Source organism: Serinus canaria, chromosome 26 (assembly GCF_022539315.1).
Source record: "Serinus canaria isolate serCan28SL12 chromosome 26, serCan2020, whole genome shotgun sequence".
Taxonomy (NCBI): Eukaryota; Metazoa; Chordata; class Aves; order Passeriformes; family Fringillidae; genus Serinus; species Serinus canaria.
Genome location: NC_066339.1, coordinates 2634946 through 2641422, shown reverse-complemented (window position 1 = coordinate 2641422; position 6477 = coordinate 2634946).

Sequence of the window (6477 nt, the reverse complement as noted above, 5' to 3'; positions counted from 1 at the left end):
CAGAAGCTTTACTGCCACCATTCTCCTGGCTCTGAGCTCTCTCTACTGTAGCAGCATGGATGAAGCATGAAAACTCCAACAGAAGGCTGTCAAGAGCAAGTCACCCAAATGTTTGGTTTTTTTCTCTTTCCCACGTCAGCAATTAGTCACTAATTGTATCAGTCCCTTCAATGCATAATGAGCTGCATTCTGTGCAGGTCACTGTGCTGATGTGGCCAGGGTGGAGCACGAAGATGCTGGGAGTTAGACATGGCTTTTCTGCATCAGCTCCTGGCCTGGTGGCAAGAAGGGTTTCTGCAGTTCTGTGGCAGAGTTGTGTGTGCCAACCCTGTCCTGCAGCAGGCAGATAACTCTGCAGGAGCTGCTGCTGGGCTCCTGGGATGGTGCTGGTGCCTGACTGCTCTGGCTGGGCTCACAGCTCCTGCAGGCACACAGCTGAGGAGTTGTTTGCTTCAGCCTGACAATAACCCTGGCCAAGTTTGTTGTCTTTGGCTTCAGGGATCTGCTTTGGGAGCGCACTTTGAAAGGGAACTTCAAGAACTCTTGACTTCCTAGAACGAGAGGATTGGGCTTCCATCATTCCCCAGTAAACAGTCCCAGTTTAGAACAGCACTTTCCCATTAGATACTGCTTTTCCTGTGCTACTAATCATCTAAATTTATGGGTATGATTCCAAAACCTCTTTTTTGCTCTCCTTGTCTATTCTGATTTATAGTCTTGAGAAGTTAATGGAGGACAAGGGACTTTCCACAATACTTTGCATTCTGGTCACCTTCACTTCTTCATTTTAGCTCATTACAGCTGTTCTGATTCAGAATATTTTTAACAAAGCCTTCAGTTTTACTGTTTGCTAAACAATATTTGTGGCTAAAAATTTCTTATAATTGTTGTCAGTGACGTAAAGGCTTTTAAGAAATTTGTGCAAAATCTGTCTGCTTGGCTTTCTACTACCTTAATAAGAAAATGTTTTCCATGACTTTCTGAAAAGCATTCTGGACCTTGTGTGAGAAAACAAAATAAAACCTTGGGTTTTACATTTATAGGTTTGATATAGTGCACATTATCTAGCAAATTGAGCACCCTCTCTTGTTGTTTCCCTGTTGAGCAGCTCCTGCCTGTGTCCAGCATGTTCCACCCCACTTAAAATGTCAACTCATGGTGTCTAAAGGCTTGGAATGCACATGTTTTTAGAAATTTGGGTTCCAGTCTCTCTAAGGAGCCTAGAACCAAAGCAATCCTCTGCAGCTGGTGACACGAATACTTTTCCTTTCCCTTTTCTTCCTGTGCATCATCAATCCAAAAAGAAAACAAAATGGAGCTTGAATGTCACTGCAACAGATCAAACTGAATTTTGGAATGAGTGCTCTGTTGAGCTCCTAAATCAGACAAGCCCTGTTCTAATTAGAACCTGTAATAAAAGGCTCATTATTTATTGCTTAATAGACCTGTCACCAGGGAATTGGGGTTGTGCACACTCCTTCCTTCCTGCCACAGCTTAACTTGTTCTCAGACTTGGACTCCGTGCAGTAGAACTGGAATGTGCCCAAATCCAATGATTCAAGAGGAAAAGGGGAAACGGAACAAAATCCCCAGAGTACACATCTGATCAGTAACAACAGCAGATGCGTTTTGCACAGAGGTGCCACGAGCATCTGTGCTCATCCCAGGCTGAAGGCATCACCTGGGCTGAGGTTACCCAGAGCTTTCCAGCCCCGTGAGTCACTCCTGCACCCATCAGCTTGGATCACAGCCCTGGGGGCAAGATCTTGCTAAATGCCTGACAGGGCCCCCTGTGTGTGCTGGATTATGGAAATAGAGATGATAAAAAAAGAGGCAATCCGTGAGTCAGTGTGCTCAGTACAGGCTTGCCTTTTCCAGGCAGAAGGAGCCTTCACACAGGCACCACTTTGCACAGTGGGTCTGGTGGGGTTTGTGCAGGAACTGCTGGCAATATTCTATCTAAAAGCCATGTGTGCCTAAGCCATGCTTCAAAAGAAAAAGCCAAGTATATTCTTCTTCGCACTTGAAGCAGAAATCCATTTCAGACTTTCATTTCATTCAGAAATCCATTTCACTGACATAGACATGAGCAGGTTTGGATTGGTTTTATTTTTCTTTTGGTGTAAAGCTATAAATATTTTTCCTCCAGAACAGTTTGTCAGAAACACAACAGAATAACTTCCTACTCCATCCCACCCACTTTAATTGTCAGATTTTAGTGTCCCCATCATTCAGACACCAAAGGTGCACAGCAAAACTTGGCAGCTTCACTGTTCCTCTTCATGTCCCAGAGAGTTTAGGGAAACCCTCCAAAAGCTATGAATTTCTGATTCCCTGGGGAGTATTTGGTGTTTGAAATCCGCAAGGACAAGAAGGAAAACTCAAAGAGCACTGAGGAAGTGCTGAATGGATTGTTGAAGTAAAGACAATTATTGCAGAAGAGTTATCACTGTGAGGATAAGGACTAAATATTTTATCTGGTAATTTGAGGCCAATGCCTGGGTTCTGCTGTAAAATTGGGCATACAGGAAAGCCTTGATCATCTGATCTTCTTTAACACCAAAGAACATCCATTTTCCTAATAAGATATTGTCCTGCCAGGATTCCCTTCTGCTGTCTAAAACCAATGGATGATGTTTCCTGGCCAGATTAGAAGCTGGAAAATTCTTGATTTTCTTAGTTTCAGCCCTGTGCCAGGTGTTCTGCTGGAGTGCTTTCTCTATGTATTAAACTGCTGTTCAGTGGTAATTCCATATTTTGTTCTGCTTTGGGCTACATTCAGTGTTCCTTAGGTTTTGCTGACTCCTTTTCACTTTCCAAAGCAGGGTGGTACTGAATTGTCAATGCTCATTCCTTGATGGTTTTACTGATCAAGGGATTCAGGATTGAATGTCAGGCCCAATGATTTAGATCAGGCTGGAGATGCCACATCAGAACATTTATAGGCACTGAGACACTGACTTCTCCAGAGCACAGAATTCCTCAGGAAAACAGACTGAGGAAAGTGAAAACACACAAACAGCAGTTCCAAACCCTGCAAGTAAATTCCCCAGTGGTTGTAATTGCTCTCCGGAGGTGTAGCTTGCTAAGGAAGAGCTGGCAAGGGTGTGGCTGCTGCTTAATTACATGTTTGAACAAGGGATTAGAGAGGGGAGCAGCAGTGTCATGTAAGGGGTGAAAGGAAACCGGGAGAAAGCAGGACTGTTATGTAAACCATCTCTTCTCTGTCAGTGTCAACATTTCCTGTCTGTATTGCAGCTGAAGTGACAATAATCACCCAGGCCCGATGAAGTGCAGCCTGGTTGCAGGTGTAGGAGTTGGAATGGGCTTTTTGGCATTCCAGGCTTTCTGGCATTTCTTGGCATCCCCTCAGCAGCAGGAGTGACTGAGTAACCTGTGAAGTTTCAGATGTGTTGTTGCCACCTCCCACACCCCCCCAAAAAAAGCCCCACCAAACTAATTACAGCAGTGATTAGAGGATGAGTCCCATGCTGGCTAATGGAAACTGATTATGATCCATCTCTCTAGAGATTGATCTGTTTTCCTCCAGGCAAAATTTAACCTTCACTCCTTAGTCAGACCCACTGAGCAGGAGTGAAATTGTGGGTGTCAGGCATGTGGCATTTGGCTAAAGGTGAAACCAGATTGATCTGATTTGCTTTTTAAATATAAGGATCTTGCTTTTCTGTTCTCAGATTCTAAAGCGAATTTCAGATTCTTGAATTAGCAATGATGTAATTCTCCCAATCAAACCTCTTCATAGCAGTCCCTCTAGCTGATCTCCTTTTAGATGAAGTAGCTTAATTTTTTCTTAGCCATAAACGTTTTCAATCCTTATATTTAGAAGTAGGGCTTTAAGAAGAAATGAAGATGCTCCATCTTTAGGGAAGCAGTTGGTTATCATGTATATGTATATATATATATAATCTATATAATTAAAACTGGTAGACTTCTTTTCCTAAACAGTGGGAAGAGAATTCAGCACTCAGTGAGTAGCACTTGTTCCAAAAGCTGAGGACACCAGAGGAACTCCTGGGAAATGCAGAGAGCTGAGTGAGCAGTTAGTGTTGAACAAAGTTGGTCTGTAGAGATCCTTCCTCACAGGTTTTTCTGTTATTGTCACCTTACACAAAAAGCTGAGCAAGACATCAGCTCCATTCTCCATGCTGAGCTGCAGTCTTGCCTCATCATACAGATTCTAATGCAGCTTTTACAAGGGAAAGTAAATTATCTGAGTATGATGGTCCTGTCAGCCCTTGGGTACAGCAGAAACAAAGCAGATGAGGCTGATTTGGGTGCTTTGGCAGCTTTTGTTTCAGCAGTGTGAGCTGAGCTGTGGTGTCACCTGGCCCTTCTGTCCCTCACCCTTCCTCCTGCAGTTGTGGCTTAGGTTTGATCTCCTGAGATCTCACTCAGAACCCAGCAAGTTCTTGCTGAGCAGTTAAATCCTGCACTTGTTTTCTTCTCTCCCTAAAGTGACCTTAACAGATTTCCCCCTCTGCTCTGCTGTGTAGCCTCCTGGTGTGATCTCTCATTAGGGATGGCAGCTTCCAATATTGCTTTAATTATCATGGAATCCCAGAGTGGTTTGGGCTAGAAGGAACCTTTAGGATCATTTTCTTCCAACCCCTACCACGGGCAGGGGCACCTTCCACTGTCCATGGTTGCTCCAAGCCCCATCCAAACTGGCCTTGGACACTTCCAGGGATGGGGCAGCCATAGCTGCTCTGTGCCAGGGCCTCAACACCCTCACAGGGAGGAATTTCTCCCCAATATCTCATCTAAATCTACCCTCCTTCAGTTTAGAGCCATCCCCCACTATCACCAAGTGTCCTTGTCAAGAGTCCCTTTCCATCTGTCCTAAAAGGCATCACTTTCAGGGCTTTTGAAGAAATGCCAGGTCTTACACATGTTTGGAATTACCAAAGGCATTCAGAAGACACTTTCAATTGCAGTGGTAAATTAATCTCATTCTCCATAAACCTAGGAGTCCTGAATGAGCAGCAGCTCCATTCTTCTCTAGTCCCCTTGTGTCAGTTCTGGAAAACAGTTCTACAGCAATTTGTTACCTTGGCTTTAAGGTCACTGAGGAGCAGAGGTGGAAGCCTGCTCCAATTCCAAGCCTTCCTCTGCCTCAGAGCACTGTGTGTCACTGATTTCCCTCCATCCCCCCTGTGATGGTGACAGGGTTCTGCTGCTGTATTGGGGCACCTGAGACCTCTGTGATTTCCTTGCTTCCCCCTGCTCCAGAACACATTGTTATCTGGAGGATCAGGGCAGCCAGGAGCCTGCCTCCTCCTCAGCCTTTCAGATAGGTGATTATTCACGAAAATATTGCAAATATGTTGCTCTGGAGAGAACCATACTTTCTCACTGGGACATTGCTGCCCCACACCATAAAAACTTATTGGAGGGACGTGAAAACTGGCAGAGCAGAGATGGTCAGGGTGGTGACTGTGCCCTCCACGTCACACAGACTGGCACTGTCCCACCAGGAAGCACCTCTTGCCTGGCCTGGGTTAATTCCACTGGCACTGTTTTACCCCAGCACGTTTTCTCTGGAGATTTTGCTGCCCTGCTGTGCTGTCTAGGTGGAGGAAGCAAAGGTCAGCTCTGCCTTTTGCATTAAAGCCAGAACGGTGCAGGAGGGAGCCGAGGGTGGCTGTGCCCTCTAGGATTTGGAAGGGACCATGCTGAAAAACCTTGGTGGTATTTGTTTTGAAACAGTTTCTGCAATGGAGAACAGCTGCTCTTCCAAGGGAAACAAGGAGAGGATCTGCAGCTTTTGGAGAGTGCAGTGAAACGCCCAGCACAGGCCTGGGGCTCTGCTGGGTATTTCTGGAGGTCGATGTCCCCGACATGCAGAAATCTTGAGCAGGGGGTTATTTTGGGTCCTTGCTAAAACACAGCCTCAGTGATTTTTTATTATTTATTTTTGGATTTTAGTCTGTCATGCATGAAAAGAATTGCTCTTATGGCAGGTCCCATTACCAGAACGCTGGCTTGAGAAAATGATCAAATTTGGATTATAAGGCACTTGAACTTTTTAAATTTATATAAGTATATTGACATTTGAAATCCCATCATTCTGATATAGTTCTGAAGTAATGAGCTGTAAAATACCATTTTAACACAAAAATACATACTTTGAGATTCTATTCTTGTGTAAACAAATATTCCAAAGTAATTCAGAATGGATTATTTTTGCAGTGAAAGTAACAGTGGGCAATTTTAAAATCTGCACTAAAGTCCTTACTTATAAAGAACTTATAAATTCTTACTTATAAATTGATCTGGCAACAATGAAGAATTAGTGTTTCAACCAGGACTTCACTAAGATGATTAATTTTATATGATTAATACCTTTACGGATAATTAGTAACACTGGAAGCAAGCTTTGAAAGTTCTGTTTTGAAAGTTCTGCTTTGAAAGTTCTGTTTGGTCTCTTGGTATTTGGACAGAAAAATTTCAATTGAA